At 36.9% G+C, this 20,566-nt stretch overlaps 1 protein-coding gene across 1 annotated transcript in view; it reads left to right on the top strand.

Annotated features, from left to right (window-relative positions):
- Window positions 1-20,566, top strand: part of Pka-R2 (cAMP-dependent protein kinase type II regulatory subunit) — a 145,837-nt gene that overhangs the window by 14,722 nt on the left and 110,549 nt on the right. The window lies entirely within an intron of this gene.

Here is a 20,566-nt window from a genome sequence, read left to right as displayed (position 1 = left end):
TACATTGAACTGACATACCCATCTAAATAAAATTAATAAAATCGATTTCTATACTTTTCAGAGCCGAAACATTCTATTCTTTACTTTTGTTCGTGTTTTCGAAATATTCATATTCCTTAATATTCATTTAATATTCTCGTCCTCTAGAACATTGACATTGTAGCGACACGCAAAAACAGAACAAAAGGACACAATAGAAAATACAAAACACTATTGAAAATAATAACTTCACTACCTACATGTTGTGGTTAGCTTATCTTTGCTTCTGTTTACATTTTCTTTGGTGCTTACACTCCTCTGTGCGTCGAGATTGTGGTCGGCGTGGAGGATTTACGCTCTTCGCAACCTCTCTTCAGCTCGGACCCACATGACAATCTAGCACAGGCAAAACATTCACATACATACTGACATCACACTTAAACCTAAAGCCCTAATCTAACTATACTAACTTAACCTAAACAAGCATATATTTATCAAAAAAAAATTCACACATATATTTCATAAAGCACCACACTTATTTTGCATTTATATTTTGTTCCGTATCCGCTACCACTTTCCTACCGAAGACGCAGTGGTCAAATTTTGCATCAGTGTCGCTCTGAATGTATATTGAGATTAACAAAAAAAAAATTACTAGTAATTATTAAGAAAACTGCAATTTCTAACTTGATGGGTATCAGAATTTTTAAAACATTGCGTAGGTTTAACCTATTAACGAAAGTTTTCAGTTATCGGTACGCAAAAACGCATGTACCCTTGCACTTGATAGTAGCCGTGAATCTGACACTTGTTTACATCTTCAACATTCGTAATTATTCTATTTCAAAACCAAAGAAAACATACCAAAATAACTAAAAGTTGAATTTTGATCAGAATTACCGAAATGAATACTTTCTAGATTTTGGGGAATCTAAAACATCTCTTATCACTGGGGAAAATGTGTGTGTAGTACACACATTTTGTTTCTTGAGATTACAACAATCGCTCTGTGCTGAGACTTTAGCTTTCTTTCCCCCCCCCCCCACATCGAATGAAACCACGATGTCACATTGCCTGAATCCACATGTGTGCGGCGTTGAGGGAAACTTTACGAGCTTAATGCTTCATATTACGAATATTACACATACACCAGAAAGTATATTCACACATGTTTGTCAGAACAAGGAAATTTTGACGCCAAATACCTGGATCGAGTTTCACTTTCACTATTCCTTACTTACTTGAATCCTCTTCTTACCCAGACTGAACGGATATATTAATAACACACAAAAAAAAAGTTCCTGTTGACTTTTCCACCCGAGTTTCTTGGGAACCTCGGAAAACGTGGTCTCAAAACAGTTTTAGGATACTAGCTCCTACAGCACCTATCCAGACAAAACCATCGAGCGTGGCTTGACTTCTTCTTCCTCGATGTCTGCACCACTACTCAACGTTCTCTCTCCTTCACCGTCTCCTCTGGCTTCTCTTAAGCTCGTTGGCTAATCGAGAACGCAAATTTTGCTAAGGAGCTCATTCCATACCACTAAACATCTACACGCTAGTATCCATTATGTTATACCAAATCACTTCACAATCGGACTATTTCTGGATTAATAAGTTGGCGAAAACACCAAACATCGTTCGTTTATCTCCTACGACGATTTCCAATATTCGCCGGAACGAGGAATTTAACACAATTTAACGTGATCACAAATTATTCCACTTTTCGGCAGACGCTAAATACTGCACGTCTGACTCTTGAAATGGCTGACGCCGTAAGACAAAGAGTTACAAGAAGATGATCCCTAATTGGAAGATAATCATGACGTAATGACCGGATGATAGGCTTCTGTGTGAAGATCAAAGAAAACCGAAATCTCAGCCGCAGCTGTGATTGTGGATTATCCAATCAGATAATTTTACTTCGAAACAAAGAGATGCACCAAGAAGAAATTATGGCTGACTTTATTAATTTGGAATTTTGAAGAAGATTTTACGAAATGAAATTTTTAGCTTTCTTGAGAAGATTCCCTATGCCAAAATATGAATAGAAATAAACTGAAAACCATCGAAAAAGCTGAAATATACACTTATTTGCCTAAAATAATAATATATTCATGAATAAATGCGTAGAATATATAAAATATAATTAATAATCATGTAATCTCCATATAACATCTATCGAAACGCTCTGTTGTACTAAAATTACGCAAAATTCTCGATCTACGGTTTTCTACTATAAAATAAAAGTTTCTCTTAACATTCTGAATAAATTTTAAAATTTTCCTACCGACATACAAGGTGCTCAAAAGCATCGGGCCATGTTACGTTATGCTGGGCATAAGGTAACAGACATCCTATAAAGTGGATTGGTGTTGCCACGAAATTCAAAATGGCTCATATTATTGGTGATTCAGGGCATTTCTTAAGTTCTACCTGAGACTCTCTCTTATCGAATCGGTTTATCGATCTTCATTTGTAGCCCATAGGATTAGCATGGAGATAGATGGAATTCGGAATGCTCCGTTACAGTAATATCCATTCCCCCCTCGTTTCCTCCACACAAAGCTTCTCGTAAGAAAGAGTAACCAAACGCTTGCAGTAGCTTTATATTTTTGATGCTAATTCATCTTTTTCTCATTTCTTTTTGTTTCATCTTTCCTTAATATTTTTTATTTCTGGATCCGAAGGGGGAGGTCCGGACCACTCGGACCCACCCCTTGGCTACGTGCCTGTGATCACGCACAGCTTCAACATACAGGCACCAATTTTGTTGATTTACTTTTTGTTTGAAAGAGTATGCAGTCATGGTAGTTTAAGTTTGAAAGAGTATACTTTTTCGCAGGTTGCATATAAATTTTATCAGTATCTGATTGCATACTCTTTAGTGCTTCACCATGAAACTCGTTAACGCGATAAATAAGTTTCTAATTGCAATACTTGTTGTTTTATTTACTTTTCAAATGTGGGAAGTTTTTTTTTGGATCACACTGTATATACAAACATTTACCTTATCATTTGGCGTTATAAATATTAAAAAAACGAATTACAATTGACGACAGCTTATCGAATAGATATACTATGTCATTCACTTATCGAACTATTGATTATATTCCTTGTGCATTATCTCATTATGTATATAATCGTTGAGCAAATCCTTCATGTCTTGAGTGCATTGCCATTGTTTCTTCAGTGATAAGCATGACAACTAATATATAACTATGTTAGCAGATTATTTCTTGACGACTGAGAATTTGTTTGGACATTAATTTCCTTCAAATTCAATTTCCATCCATCAATTCAAACATTTGAATATAACGAGGAAAACGACTATAAAGAAATGATGTATGAATTATATGTGTTTGATAAATATGCAAAAATTAGATATATATGACAACGAGTTGACTAATAGGATTTGTATAAAGAGACAAGAAACTGATAAGTACGCAGCTTTTCAATGCATTATTGCAAGAAGCATTGGCAACTAGCACGTTAAGAACAGTAACATTTTAGTTGCATGATACACCTAGGTATTGCTACAATTTCACCTGAAAAATCGCGAAAATGGTATATAGTATTTGTACCATAGGCGTAGCTAGAATTATATATTTGGGTGTACACAAAGAAAACATATTAGATTGTGTGCCTTTTTAAATACTTTTGTAGCTTTGCAATACAACCATTTGGCTCTTTAACTGCATTAATGTTTTTACAGGAATATAAATTCACTAAATGACAATGTTGAAAATTTCTGAATATAGCCGTGTAGTAAAAAAAAAAAAAAAATGAAATTTCATAGAAATTACACAAATAGAAAATGCCCATAAATGTTACAAACAAGTACATTAAAATTCACATAATTTTTAACAAGAGACGTCTTCCAAAAGACATGATGGTCTTAAATTAATCAATAACTTCATCTACATCAATAGACGAAGCTCTTTCCTCTTCCACAAACAACAAAAGTAGGGCTTCCAGCCTATTTTGCTTTTAACTTGAGTAAGCTTGAAGAAATTTCTCTTACCCGTGCAGCTTGTGACAGGTATAGAAGAGAAGAGCTGTATTACAGAGTAGAATGCAGGAAATATCTTCTTTCTACAGACAACTGAAACTACTCCTGTAGCGTAACAGAAAAACTTCCCTTACTACAAATGATTTTCATTTCAGAAGTCTTATCTCTGCAGCCAACTTGTCGCCTGACAATTTGAATGTTCTAGCTAAGGGAGTTATGTCTTCATCCTTTACATTCAAGTCAACCAGATTTCTCACGGCACTGATGACTCCAATAGTTTCTTGACTAAATCTTTCATCTATACCACAAACAACTGAGGAAAGAGGATAATAACAATAAGTTCTCATTTCCTTTTACTTTGTTTCGTAGGAATACTGCGAGCTGACTGATTTGTCAAGACTCTTTGCAATTTTGTGCCTCTTCATTGGAGGAACTGAAAATTCCAAAATATCAGGGATCTACAAAAATAGCTTCATATTAAAGTTCCATGAATTGGCATGAGTTCCTCATGGATTGCACATAATGCGAAGCGATCTGACGCAAGATACACCCGAAAGTAAATTTTCCTCTAGATTTTGGAGTAACTTGCTAACCTTCACGATCATTTGTAGAACTGGATTTAGCATTGTGAGCCAAACGATCTGATTTATTATAGTCCATTCCCTTTAACACTCACATCACCCTGATGACTGCTTTGAGTAACTTCTTCCAAAACCAAAATAAGTGCAGAGTAGTTTCTTCTCACTGAAGAAACAACTTCAGCACGGCACGGCCATCTCGTTGTTGTAAAAGACTTCAATGTTCTCAAAATTAAACCAATTTCTTTGCACACACATTCAAATGCTATATGTCTTGATAAACTACCTTCAATGGAAGAGTAAAGGAATTGAATTGTTCCGAAAAAATCTGAAACTTATCTATTTTTGGGTCGCGAGCTACATGAATCCACAAATAAAAGATTCGAACAAAGAGAATAGCAGTAAACATACATTATTGGACTGTTCTTTTTTTTCACACATCATTTGCACCCCAGATAGTGTCCTATACATTGTTGAGGCTCCATCGAAACAAACTGAAAGAACATTTTCCTAGTCAACATCGAACTCTGACACTACTAGTGATAACATATTAAAAATTATTTGTGCGTATAGTGAAGATAACTTACAAATAGTCATTAAATGCTCAACAGGTGACTGTTTATTGGCATCAAAAAGTCGAGAAACTAAACATCTGTTTATGATGACCACAATCACTCGTCTAATCAGCGATAATGCACACGTTTGTACCAAGTATTGACATTTTCAACTTCTTTACAGTTTTCAAACTGCTGATTATAGCATTCTGAAATTCTGAGCTTAGTAACTCCAATTTTTGGGCCTGCTAGTTACATGTTTCTTCAAAACCAGGCCATTTGGAAATTAAATCAAAAACATCTAGAAATAATCCCCTGTTGTATGTTTTATTCTCACAAGGAAACCTTCCGAAAATGATAGTTGCAGTGAAAGATGTGGCCTATGCCAATTGAAAGAGCTCTAACAGAGATGAGCATTCCCAAAAAATTAGCTGCCCATAGCAATAGGCTCAAAAAATATAAGGGTTGGAAGTTCGGGAAACAGCAAGGTTGGACAAGGGGCGAAAAGTGCAAATTCTGCAAAAAAAAAAAAAAAAAAGTGGGGGGGCAGGGCAAAATACAATGCTGACAAGTGATGTATAGAAAGAGACTTGCTACAATAGGGAACAAATGAAGGCCACCAGTGGAGTTAACAGTGTTGCCAAGTGCAATGAAAAGTACATGTTTTGCAAAGAGCGCTACATGAAGTGAGTGCAATATTCAGTGTCAACCTGTCATGTAGAACGTAAGATATGACGTGTATAATCAGTGGTACAATTTAACAAAAGAGAATAGAAAAAACAGAAGTACGAAAAATACGGAAAAGACGGAGTTGGCCATAATGCGCCACATTTGATCACGAGCTGTGCATATTAGAATGAACAAAACAAGAAGCACCAACTATGCAGAAAACCGACGTACCTAGAGTCGAAAAGAAAAACGAGTTCCAAAGTTGGCAACACTGGCCATGAAAATCCAGACAAGTCTAATATAGTTAGGCCACTCGCTTCACGAAAAGAAAATTCCGGTAACAGGCATCACTCGGAATGCATCAATGCTAGAGTGATTGAGGCAATGTCAATTCGGGGAACATGAAATGGTTGGGTTAAGCCAACAACCGATAATAGAAGTAGTGAACATTATGTCATGGTTGGGTCGTATGTGGGAATATATAGGGCGTCCCACCAAACTTTGTGACCTGAAAGATTTGCGAAACGAACAAAAATGTGACGGATCCAGTTTTGCAGGAATGTACCACTGTTAGGGGGTGATAAAAGTCTGTGAGAAGCAAGTGCCCCGAGGGGTCCCCATCATAGGGCCCCAGGAGCCAACTTCAAATTTTCAAATGGCAACAGGGACCGAGTGGTACCTCTCTCGATAGATCATGGAATGTGCAACATCTATAGGAAACATTTGCTACATGAAGCATGTTTTTCAAAATGGCCGCCACAAATATATGTTGTTTCTTAACATGGCATCGAACATTGTGATCTCAAGCGAAAAGAGATGTTACAAATCCAATCCCACAGGAATGTACTCAAGCCGAGGGCCAAGAAAACTTTGTAAGAAGCAAGTCTCTCAGGGCCCCCATCATAAGGCTCGAGGGATCAACCGCAACATTTCAAATAGAAACAACAGGAGGCGGATGATATTTCTCTGGATAAATACAACGCCGCCTATAAGAAACATTTGCTATATGAAGCACCGGTTTCAAAATGGCCGCCAAAAATGCACGTTGTTCTTGTCACCGAGCAGATATTTTTGGCGGCCATTTTGAAATCCCATATAGTAAATATTTCTGATATGCGTTGTTGCATATTCCAAGATTTATCGAAAGAAATATAACTCGACCGATGGTGTTATTTGAAATTTTGAAGTTGGCCCCTGGAACTCTATGATGGGGGACTTGGGGCACTTGCGTCTCACAGAAGTTTGTCGCCGGCTGACATGGGTACATTCCTGCACAACTGGATGTGTCACATTTATTCGCTTTGAAATTATTTCAGTCGCAGAGTTAGGTGGGATACTCTGGATATATCATATAGGCGGTGATAGTACTACAGACAGCAACACACAGCAGATCAAGCCTTTAATTATGTTAGCTTTCTACATGTGTGGATATGTGATAGAAAGACCACCAAAGATTCCGACACCTCTACAGTACTGTTTCGAGACATTCACAGCCGATCATTGTACCGTGTGTGACGGATTGGCAGTATTCCGCTGTGCTCACTGCAAATGTATCTTCTGTTTGGACCATTGTCTCATCGAACAATTGCACGTACAATGTGGACGAGCATGTACAAATGATGCAAAGACTAATCCCTGTTGCTGATTTTTTTTTTTTTTTTTTTTTGTGAAGCGAGTGGCCTAACTATATTAGACTTGTCTGGATTTTCATGGCCAGTGTTGCCAACTTTGGAACTAGTTTTTCTTTTCGACTCTAGGTACGTCGGTTTCCTGTATAGTTGGTGCTTCTTCTTTTGTTCATCCTAATATGCACAGCTCGTGATCAAATGTGGCGCATTATGGCCAACTCCGTCTTTTCCGTATTTTTCGTACTTCTGTTTTTTCTATTCTCTTTTGTTAAATTGTACCACTGATATACACGTCATGTCTTACGTTCTACATGACAGGTTGACACTGCACTCACTTGATGTAGTGCTCTTTGCAAAACATGTATTTTCATTGCAGTAGGCAACACTGTTAACCCCACGGGTGAATTCATTTGTTCCTTATTGTGGCAAGCCTCTTTCTATACATCACTTGTCAGCATTGTATTTTGCCCTGACCCCCCCCCCTTTTTTTTTTTTTTTTTTTTTGCGGAATTTGCACTTTTCACCCCTTGTCCAACCTTGCTGTTTCCCGAACTTCCACTCCTTATATTTCTTGAACCTATTGCTATGGGCAGCTAATTTTTTGGGAATGAACATCTCTGTTACAGCTCTTTCAATTGGTATAGGACACATCTTTCACTGCAACTATCATTTTCGGAAGGTTCCCTTGTCAGTATGAAGTCTCAGTATGGGCGGTCTCCTTGTCTAAGGCAGAAAAATGATGTTATTAGCCTCTTCATGATTTGTCGATTTTACAGCCTTGTTTGTTCTTGCCCGGAAGTAAAAGCCTTTTTACACTCATCTAATTGGACGCCCATTAGTTTATTTTTATTGTAGTTTAACCAAGAATTTAAACTTTACTGGTAAGATTTCAAAAGCATTCGTTTGCTTTATGCTAGTTTCTAAAACCTCGTGTAATGAATGATTGATCATTTTTTTTTCCTCTCAGATTTGCATGGTTTGAAGTAAAAACTCTGCAATAAAAATAAAGTGCAGAATCAACAGCTGTACTATATTCCAACCATTTGTAACTTTGAAACCAGCTAGATTGAAAAGCCCTTTCTTTCACACCTATTCTACTTTAAGGAAAAACGACCTGGTTCAGTTGGTACGGTCCTAATTTCACTCTTGCATCAAATTCTGTTCTGTTCTGTGGTAACGCGTTCATAGGATTATGTGGTAATCCATAAGTATCTACTGATATGTCAACCAGCTTATTTGGTGTTTGTTCAGCGTCAGGGGCATCGAAACTGGCACTATCACAGGCGTTTGAACTTTTAACAGTCTGCTTTCGATCGGGATCCTCTTCGTTTCTTTTCAGTTTCACTACGAAATGATCCATTTGCTTTTAAAGCATAAACTCACTATTTTAAGAAGAAAGTACGGTAAGTTTACACGAACTAAATATCACGTCCAACAAGCGGTAATTTTTCATTAAATAATGGATCTTGCAACCGAATACGAAAAAAGAAGTATAACTACAGTCACAGCGAAGTAAACTAGTCCATAAAGACATTAAAATAGAAATTTATAAATAACTTTCAAATATAGTGCATTGTCAAAAGGTTAACTTATAAATTTTCTGACTTACAGAAAGAAAAGAGTAATTAGTTGATTGTAAGAATGGAGGAGAAGGCGATTGATGACAGCAAATATGTTACTGTAAACATTCTTGTTATTGTTATACGTATTGTTCCCTTGCGGTGTTTCTTCCAGACATGTTTTTTGGAGTGCATTGCCCCCCATCCCACCCGGAACTCTGAGAGTGTCCCCGGAGGAGACTAAAATAATACGTCTGTAATATAATAATAAATAGAATAGTGCTATGAGTGCCCCGGAACATTTCTTCTGAAAGAAGCACTGTTCCCCTATACTATATCATATTTTAATATAGAGCGTCCAGGAAAGAAAAGAATCAGTTTCTACATTTTCACATATAAGTTTTAAATCAATATTGAGGAAGGGAAGTGGAATCTGGGGGTATATTCAGCGAGTTCAATACTTCGAAAAATCTGTACTTCTAATAATTTTGTCCTGGAAAAAGAAAAATGACGCTTATTTTTCTCTCTTATATTGAAATATCTGTTTTTAATTCTCTTTGATAAAGCAACCCATTAGGGTGTGCCCAGGCACACCTGGTACATCCTTTGGCTACGATTTGTACCCTCTTCACCTTTTTCAATGTGCTAAAAAGATTTCTGATTCATTTGCTCAGTGATAGAGCGCTCAGCTGTTGCGCGTGGGGTCTCTGGGTCGATCCCAGCTCGCACCAAGTAAACTTTGAGGAGAACGAACACCATATGCATGCTTCTTTTGGGGGGGGGGATCTCTCGTTTTCCTTCAATTTCTTATTTCCACCATTTTGTTCATTAAGCCTCAGAGCATAAGTAGGGGAGATCGTTGTACCTTGAGCCACTTTTCAAAACAATTGAAATGACGCCGTTCCTAATATCATATATGCAAGTTTTTCGAGGTCAATTAAATCTCCAATCTTTTTTGAATCTATTTACCTTTTAAGTAATCGCAAATCACACCTTACAAAATTTTCATAGCAAAATATAAATTACTCTGCATAGTGGATCATGGTACAATATGCTCATGTACCTTGGGACAGCCGTCCTGTTCCTTGGGCCACACTAAAAAGAAGGTTAAATGAAGAGAAAAATAATGCATTTAACACAATAAGTTATTTGTTATATTTTTCAAACAAGTTTTCTTTGAACATAATTTACCTTAGTTTGATGTACAAAAGTCACAAACATAAGTTTCACCACTCATGGCCTGCTACCCCAGCACATAAATAGTGAGTCCATCGTCCACACTTAATGCACCTACATTACTTTTCTCCACTACAATCAGCCTCTTTCGAACTGGAACAATATAGGCATTCTTCTTCTGCACTATCTTCATCATCTGTAGTCACAAGAGAAAATGTAGATTCATCTTCACTCTCAGATGATATTGATGATGACGATGATAATGATTGTGTCTCCATTGCTTTTCTTATCTTCATTATTCCTTCCGCGCTATAGTGAGTCTTATGACTAGAGCCCTTCTTGCTAAGTTTGTGAGACTTCGTTTTGAAAACATCCCCTAAATTTCTAGCCACTTTGATAGATTTTTTGATTTTTTCATATTTTGCTCTTTTCTTCACACGTTTCTTCTCTTTTTGCTCCTTTGTAGCCTGTTTCTCGGGTGTGTCGGTCGCTATCATAGTTTTGCTTCTCTTCCTTGTAACATTGGCTTTTCTTTCTGGAGCCTTTGGAAACGGCTGGATTTCTTCTGGAGTGACAGTTTTCCTAAGTTCTTTTCTCTTGTTGGCCTCAGGTGTGCCCGATTCAATATTGTAGTCTTGTGCATTTGATGTCCCAGCAGTTGATTCATCCAAATGTTTCGAACTGAAAGCTTTGTGCACAATTTTCTCATTCTCATTCTCCAGACCAACTGTAACCTCTTCTGATGGCTGCGTTTCTGTAACTTGATCTGTGGCGTATGAACTCAGGAAATCGTCGCCACTGAAAACACTCGTGTCTAGTGGACATATCCCTGACTTACGAAAACCGAACAATATGTTGATTGGTGTAAATGCCCTAGGAAATGCTATTCCCAGCGCCCCTGCAACTGTATATATATCAAATGTTTTCCCTTTATTGTTATACATCCACTCCTCAACAGCCTGATTGTAAAATGTCTTCAGTGGCCCATAAACAGAAATATCTAAAGGTTGTAACTTATGAGAAGTTTGTGGTGGGAATGTTACCATTACTACACCAGCAGCTTTGGGCTTATCTAAACATTCTGGAGAAAGATGAGTTTCATGATTGTCTAAAATTAACAAAATCTTGTTTTCCTTTGAACAGTTGACGAAGGTAAGAAAATTATCAAAAAACTTCAGAAAGGTTTCTTCATTGGACCATCCTGATACACTGGCGGCTCCAATACTTCGTGGGGGACTGCCAAATAACATTCTGTCCTTCAAGTGTACCTGGGGAAATAATTAACATTGGTGGAATTGAATTTCCAACTGCATTGACGGCCGTGATCATAGTGACCAGGTTACCTCTTTCTCCTGATGTTGCACAACCGACCTACTTGGCACCTTTAGGGACAACTATTTTGAACTGTCCCTGGACAGTGCTGAGCCCAGTTTCATCTAAGTTCCAGATCTTCTCGGAAGGAATGGGACCAGATTTGTCGTGTCTTTGATGTTGGTAAAAAAGCATTGAATATTATGGCGATTAAAGCGGGTAGCCCGAGTTAGGCTAGTTGTTTCAGGTTTCCTTATTGAAAGTTTTGTGGAATGTCTTTTAAGAAACGCACGCATCCATTCTTCTCGGGCTATTTGATTTTCTTCCCATATTGCTGGATACTTCTTCTCATTCGCTTTAGCAAATTTATATGCAAGTACTCCAACACGTTTCTTACTTGGCCCGTATTTCATTTTCGCAATAGTTTGAATAAAATTTACAAGACTTTCTTCTTCGGCTTCTGTAAAAACTTTCTTCCCTGTATAATTCACTTTATATTTTAATTCTTTCTCTTTACTGTTTTTAAATTTATGTAAATGTCGGGCAAGAGTAGAATGGCTTACATTAAACACTTTCGATGCTTCTCTATAGGATATCTTCTTATTTGGATCATTGGAATGAATAGCTTCAAGCGCATTTCGTGAGGCAGTTGGATCCACAGGATCTCTCTTCTTTCCAGATTTGCTACGGGCATCTTTGTGGCAACAAGTCTTCCCCAAATTAAAAAAAGAAAGTATCTTATAACCTCTTGTACCATGAACCACGATCAATTTGGTCCATGGTACACGACGTAGCTTTGGCCCAAGGTACATGAGCATCTACATTTCAACAAAGATGGCTACCTAAACGCTGCAATACAGCTAAGACTCAGAACTTCACCAATATTTTACTTACCAATGGATGAGGCATTCGATGACAATATTCAAATTAATCCTAGTCTATTTATTCACAGTCGTCACTGATTCAACTTAACACTGAAAATTTTACTTTGATCGTAGAAAATTGTTTTTCTCTCCTCACATAAACAACACTTTCTGAAACACATCCAAACTCGCACTGGTGGACAATTGCACATCGAAGAAGACTGTACTTCAGTCTTGGATCATCAGAAAGCAGCACCTTTCGAGATATTGGAAATGGCTCAAGGTACACTATGCTCTTGGTACAACGATCTCCCCTATAGGACGTTGGACCTTTAAAAAAAATCTGATTATCGTGTAGCTACAGATGTCAAAATTATATCCACCAGACACAATTTTGACACTATTGTTTTCAATTCACATGTTGCAGCTCATACAAAAGTATAAGTAAATTTCAAGGATGTACTGTTAAAATGTATATTTTATGTCAGTTGTATATGACCCTATCTTGCTAGAGTAAGGCATGTTGGCTCGTTGGCTCAGTGGTAGAGCATTTACCTCTGGTACGACGGGTCTGTGGTTTGCTTCCCGGCCAAGTAAGTTTGTGGCGAACAACATAGTATCCGTGGGTTTTCTTCCGTTTCCCCCACACTCTCATTCCACCGATTACTCCATCATCATTCACTTGCCTTAATGATCCATCTCCCTTAGTCTAAAAGGGCATAATCGTGGGACGTTAAACTGAAAGATTTCATTTTCCTATCTTGCCAGGCCACTGATCAGGTCAGACCACCTGTCTAGGAATACCTAGAGAGAAATAACAAACTACACTAATTTTTCTTTTTTCGAAGGGCAGTTAAAATTCATTTTTAAACTTCTTAAGCTACAAGTTAATCTTTCAATATACTTATTAAAAGAAGAGCTCATTCGTGGCTAAGCGGTTAGCGTCCGCGCCTTTGACGTGGGAGACCTGGGTTCGATTCCCGGCGAGATCTCATATGGTTCGGATTCCACGTTAATCAGTAAGTCTCGTCTCATTTAGCCTTGCTGCTGAAAAGGACGTTCAACTCAAAATCAGCTCAACTCAAACCATTAAATTAAAGCGTATTTGTCTCTGTTCGAAGGTTTTAAATGTTTCCAGGCTGCAGTGTGAAGAGTTGCTCCGGAAACTGTCTGGCTTACTACATAGCTGAGTTCATATTAGGTAGATATGGCGGGTGGGAAAACCTTCCATCAATACTTCTGTACGTGCAACATACGTACGTGCACTACACTAAGTCTAACCTGAGTCAGTGTTATTATTGTTATTATTATTATAAGAGAAGCTAATCAGAATAGGGATAAGTTTAATTAGCTAACAAACACACAATATGCTAGGTTGAACTCTATCGCACAGTTGGTACAGTAATCGAAGTGACTGAAATTTCCGCACGCTCACAGATGTAGAATGCAAAAAATTTTGATTAACTCCTCGTATAGAACTGTTTACTTTGATGTGTCTCCAGTTAGATGCTAGTTAGAACTTAAAATAGTTGCATCATTAGATAAGGATAACATAAATCTAAAACTAAACATATCGTCAATCGAATGATACTTTTCATTAGTCTTACTTTACAGATCGATTTTGTTACCACAATTATATTTACACAGATTTGAAGTTTGTTTAATTTTAAAAGTGCTAGTTACTAGCTGAACCACGGATATGTCTCATAGTATTCGAACGTTCAAGTATTATGTCTGAATCACATCAAATACTACCAAAAATTATAAATTTCCTGCATTTTTGATTCTTAGAAACGGTTTCTATTTAAATCGTAGTGCTATTTTTTAAAAATTATTTAAATACAGAAAATACAAAAGTTGCATTTTCGTCTATAATATCTACTGTCAATCTTCATGCACATATTAAAAAAAAAAAAAAAAAAGTAAGATGTTTAGTACTGCTCCAATTTATATGGCATTTGTGGTTGATATGTATGTATATTGTGCTCAAATGGTTCGGTAATAAATCAAAACAAAGGTTTCCTCTTCTAGATAATTGATAAATTGATCCATACCAATATGAGTTCTTGAATATAGACGTTGCTACCCAGCAATAAGAGCAATATAGTAGCGTGTAGTAACATGAAGAAAGATGTCAAATTCGATGAGAAAGGTGCCAAAAAAGCAAATCAGAGGGGGAAGGATGGTAAGTATTGAATAAAAGACATTAAGTGAACAAATAAAATTTTGTTATCTTTCGTGAACTTCAGGAAAATTTTGCACATATTTTTGTGTTTTAATCAAATGAAATTAAATGAAATATTTAGTTTAACGTCTCACGATTATGTTCTTTAGGCTAAGGGAGACAATGACTAAAGCAAGTGAATGATAATGAAAGAATTAATGGAATGAGAAAGTGGAAGGAAACGGGAAAACCCCGAGAAAACCCAAGGACACGATGTTGCCCATAAAAAACTTACTTCATTGGGGAACGAACCAGGGACCCCACGCACCAGAGGTAAGCATTCTACCACTAAGCCAACATGCCACCGTGTTTTATTCAATAATACCAGTAATGAAGAATTAAAGATTATTTTGAAGATTTGCATGCGTTATACGAGGTGCTACCCAAAATTTCCGACAACTGCATTAGTTCGCCAATAATAGTAACAATACGATCTCCCGCCACTTGCTGCCTCTTCGTGTATATTTCAACTGTCATAGTGTTGCTAACTGTAGGAACATGGCCCTAAACCTAAGGATATTTAGATGTTTTTGCTAATCGTAGGGACGGATTTCGTACATTGACAGAAGACGTGGGAATTTTCAAAAATGGAATTTGCTAAATGAAAATAAAGTACAATTAATCGTAATTCTTGTAGTATTAATGGTCAATGTCACCATGTTTCATCCTATTCTGACAAATTTTGTCAAATTTTAACCTACGTTACCAACTCTGGCTTCGATCGATTCAGATTCTAACTTCCAAAAAGAAGAAATAAAAATACCGTAGAATTTGGATTGACTGTAAAGAAAGAAGAGCAACAAGAAAGAGACTGTAGAACTTTTAAAGCAATGGATTAACACATATCAATCCACAACCTAGGTATTATAAAGGATCGCTTGTTCTTCGCGGGATTCGATTCCAGGGTCACTAGGAAAGAGCTCTGTGTGAAATACAAGCGTGTCTTTGATTTTTTAAACATAATGAACAGGAAACAAAATCAGCATTTAGAAAGTAATTATTTCTGGTGAGTAAAGACGCATATTACATAATTTTATGTAGGAAAATTACGTATAATGACATTCGTAATATATAACCAATGATCTGCTTATTTAACCCTGGAACACATACCCAATTTCTGCATCTCTTAATATATACCTAGGATGCTAGAGAGTAGGCTGTAGAAATATATAGAATATCGCATTCATTCTGAATTTCGGTGAATTGAATCCTGACGTTATCATCACCTTCATTTAGGTTTTCAAAACTGGCGCAACCATTTACTTTACTAGTAATATTTTATAAAGCATCTCCAACGTCACTAGCTTGACTAAAATCCCTCCCCCCTTTTCTTCGGTTTTCTCCTAAAATAGTTTGCCAATCACTGATCTAACATGTGAAACATTAATTTTATTTTATTTTGAGTTTTAGCGTTCCTTTCAGCAGGCGAGGCTATATGAGACGTGGACCTACAGCTTAACGTGCGATCCGAATTACATAAGCTCCCGCCGAGAATCAAACCCGGGTCTACCACGCCACAGGCGAGTACGAAAAATGTAATGAAATATTTAAGTTTTACGTCCCACGGTTATGCCGGTTAGGCTAAAGGAGACGGTGATGATGAGAAATAAATAAAATGGTGGAATGAAGGAAGTGGAAGGAAACGGGAGAACTCCGAGAAATCCCACGAGCACGGTGTTTGTCCATCACAAAGTCCAAACGGCGCGAGCTGGGATCGAACCAGAGTAACCGCTTTACATTAAATACTAGGAGTATATTTGCTGTACTTAATAAACACCTGGGTAATTAATTGTTGATTTACATGAAGCAGAGTAATGAAATGTATTCGCGTCTGCGCTTGTGTATCGTCCTCCCACCACCCCCCTCTTCATTCGGAGAAGTCTCTCAGGCGTCCCTTGAACTAATAGACATCCTTAAAAATAGTGTGCAAGCTATCAAACTTTGGAGCTCTACAACTAGTGTAATTTCGATGCCTGGATATATGCGTTGTCATTTTTGGTGTAATAAGAACGTACGTTAGGCGAGCGCACACAGTAATAATATTAAAACAACCTACCATGTCGATAGATGAGAAAGGACATGATAAACGACCGAAATGAAAATGAATCCTATTTCAATGAGTCAGAATATTTTAATATGGAAACTTCTATCCTCTCATTTCCTGTATCCCACCCATTGCTTCCAGAGTCAATAATCATAATAATAAAAAAAAAAAAAAGAAAAAAAGAAGGAAAATAATACCGAAAGACTACTGAAATCGTTTTTCATGCTTGACATTTTCATGGTTTGACGTCATGTGATTAACTGTCAGCTATTTCTGGTTTAGTAAAACAATGATCTAGTGGAGGGGGAGGGGAGAGTAGAAGAGGAATTATGTGGTGCATGTTATGTGACTGCTAAGGTGAAGGGGGGGAGAAAGTCAATAAACGAAGACTAGCTTACCTATTTTAGTATTTAGTAGTATTCGTAGACAAAAAATATCTTATTTTTGGGCCTTGAAACGATGCCAAAATTTCGAAAGAAATCCATGTCTCCTATGATATAACACAGAGCTCAACATAAGCTTTGATACTTGTTGTCTATTCCGTTTTATTATAAATTACTATTACTGCTGATATTTATATTTTTATATGAACTGTAGAAACATCTGTGTGACGAGACAAATACAGTTAAAATTTATGATAAAACTATCAGTGTTTCAACGTGTTATTGTGGTCAATAACTTGGGTTCTCCCTTATGCACCTTTCGAATAGAATTCGTTTGAAATCGGAAGTTTCTCAAAAAAATTGGAAGATGTAGATGGGCACCTTAAGGAAGTACCCTCACCTCTTTTTCTTTCTTTTTAGGTCAAACATCTAAAACGCATAAGCATGTGTTTAATTATTTTAGATTAATATATATCTTATTATAATAATAATTGCAACCCCGACCCTTTTTCTTATCTAGGACATATGTTGAAAAAAAAAAAAAACAATGAAACATTCTAAACACTTCATGTCTCTAACTTTAAGGGATTCTGATATAGTATACATGTATCTACCTATCTATTAACATGCTAGGTTTATTTGTTTGCCCTAATCATTTCGACAATGAGATCTCGAAAACCACAAGTGCTAGAAACGTGCCATTTTCACTGGTCGTTTCCAAATTTTGTGTAGGTTGTCCAGTTCTCATTCAAATTTTCAAAAACCGTATTGTTATTGTTCTATTCAATATTTTAGGGGCTGTCTTGAGCTCATAATATTAACATTGTTACAGGTCGAAACTACGGTGTTAGGCAACCAGTAGAGAAGTTGCGTATGGCGGGTTGACAGACATTACAGGCACTTTGCTTAAATCTAAATGGCAAAACCCATTGCATAGTAGTAACTTCAAACGCTTCAAAAGACGCAATGAGGCCTACTCGGAGGAATATGGATTTACTAGGGGAAAAATATTTCCACTTGATATCGAGCTACTTCTATACATTTGCTACAAACTCACTCCAACATCTATACGTAGCAATTAACTCTATACATAGCATAGCAATTCATATATATATAAATGAAAGTGAGTTTGTGACTTAATAACTCTTGAACCAATTGACCGATCTCGAACAAATTTCAAGATAGATTAGGTTCGGGCTGAGATGTTATTTTTATCATTTCACTTTGATGGTGCAACTTGGGAGAGGATATATATATATATATATATATATATATATATATATATATATATATATATATATATATATATATATATGATCAAAAATGGCCCGATATTAGTGTCGAATACATAGTTTTCGGGGTCACTGAGATGAACATTGACACTTCCGATGCCGTTTAAATCCAAATTCAGCCCCGCAATTGGAGGAGGGGGAGGGAAGATACATATAAAAATGATCGAAAATGACCGATATCAGAGAGGGCTTCAGTAATAGTAAAAAGTAACAGACAAACGGAACATATTACTAGTTTTTAAAAAATTGTAACCCATCGAAATGGGTAATCGACGCTAGTATATAATTAATTGTACCTCTACCCTATTCCCTTCTGACATCTTTTCTTCTTGATAGTAATGTTTTATTGTGAAGGAAGACGACCAACTTAAGTTTCTTTGTTACTTATAACTAGGCTTAAGTTAACTAAAAAAAAGATTCACTTCATGAACTCCCTTTATTCAGTATTACTTTTAGCAACCAATATTTAAAATTCCGACTAAATAAACTTTATTCCTTTCTCCTAAAGCATAAACAACAACTTCCAAGTTTCAACAAGAAGCACCCATACTGCACCATTACTGCATCTGCCAAAACTTATGAACAAACTACAATATATTTCAATAACGATAATCTTCTTTCTCTTCTATTCAGCATTGCTATTAACAGTTTTCTCTACTCATATTCTTGCTTCCAACATCCTCTCTCACTGATGGGACTAATGAAATCTTTGAGTTTAACGTTCCACGATTATAGCCTTCAGGCTAAGGGAGACGATGATTAAAGCAAGTAAATGATGATGTAAAAATTAGTGAAATGAAAATGTGGAAGGAAACGGGAGTACTCCGAGAAAACCAACGGGCATGATGTACATCACAAACTTACCTGACCGGGAATCGAACCAAGGACCCCACGCATCAGAGATAAACGCTCTACTTTTTTTTTTTTTTACTAGGTTTCACTAGTTTTTCTATTCACTTAGAGACAGGGACACGAATACAGAAACATTGAGGACAGCTAAAATTCTAAATGCTCTCCCACCGGGAATCGAACCCGGGATCCCGTACACCAAAGGCGCACGTACTAACCACTAGACCAGAGAGGAGGGCGTTTAGGTACAAAAGATATTACGTTTCCCAAACAGGAGAATGACAAATAAATCAACACACTCCTGTTAGTTTACCCAAAACTGGATTCACCATACCTCCCCTTGGTAGTCCAATTTTGGGTGAACTAAAAGGAATGCGTTAATTTACTTGTCATTTTCCTGTTTGTGAAACATATCTTTTGTACTTTAGCAATTCTACTAGTGATGAGCGCAAGAGTCTTGGTCTTGCAGTTTTTGCAAGAGTCTTGCATGCAAGACCAAGACCAAGACCAAGACCAAGACCAGGAATCCCGATGCAAGACCAAGACCAAGACAAAGGGGTGCAAGACCAAGACCAAGACCAAGACCACACCTGCAAGACCAAGACCAAGACCAAGACTCTTGCGCAAGAGTCTTGCACAAGTACCGGTTCAGTGGTAGAGCAGTCACATGTGGTTATACGGGTCCCTGGATGGATTCTAGCATGCTCCATGGGAACTTTTTGGTGGGCAAACACCGTGTGCGTTGGGTTTTCTCGGTGTTTTGATGTTTCCTCCTACTTTCTTCAATTCACCATTTCATTCATTTTTAATCAATACCGCCTCCCTTGGCCTCGATGCATAATCGTGAGACGTTAAACTAGATATTTCGTTTCGTTTCAAAACATATTAGTGGTGTTTTTCTTCCAAAGCTAAAGAGAAATGTAGTATTGAACATTGGTAATACCGTACATGGGTATAGCCTTGACTCCGAGACTCAAGCATCCGTTGGGAATTTTTTAATGTCTGCTCATAAAATTAATATCGAAATAACATTTTCATGACATTGAAAAAACTTAATACATGTGACCGCAAGTTTTGATTTCATGGGCGGATGCTTATACGTTGAATAATTGTTTATCAATACAACTTTTAGCGTCCTTAGGTATACGACTCATCGAGGATTGAACGATATAACTATATTATAACCTACAACAATAAATCTATATTATAAAATTGAAAGTGACTATTTTTGTGACTCCTAATCTCTTGAACCACCCGACCGATCTCGATCAAATTTTCAACATAGATGGAGCTTCGGCCTGGTAGTGTTTTCATCATTTCACTTTGACGGTAAAACTTAGGGGAGGGGAGAAGGGGGAGTTATAAAATAATAAATAAAACTTAATAACTTGAACCAAACGAGTAATCTCAATCAAATTTTTAACATAGATGAGGTTCAAGCCTGG

This window comes from Thermobia domestica, chromosome 16 (genome assembly GCF_964235325.1).
Source record: "Thermobia domestica chromosome 16, izTheDome1.hap1.1, whole genome shotgun sequence".
Lineage (NCBI taxonomy): Eukaryota > Metazoa > Arthropoda > Insecta > Zygentoma > Lepismatidae > Thermobia > Thermobia domestica.
Note: the sequence above shows the minus strand (reverse complement) of the source record. Positions and strands in the feature narration are given on the sequence as shown.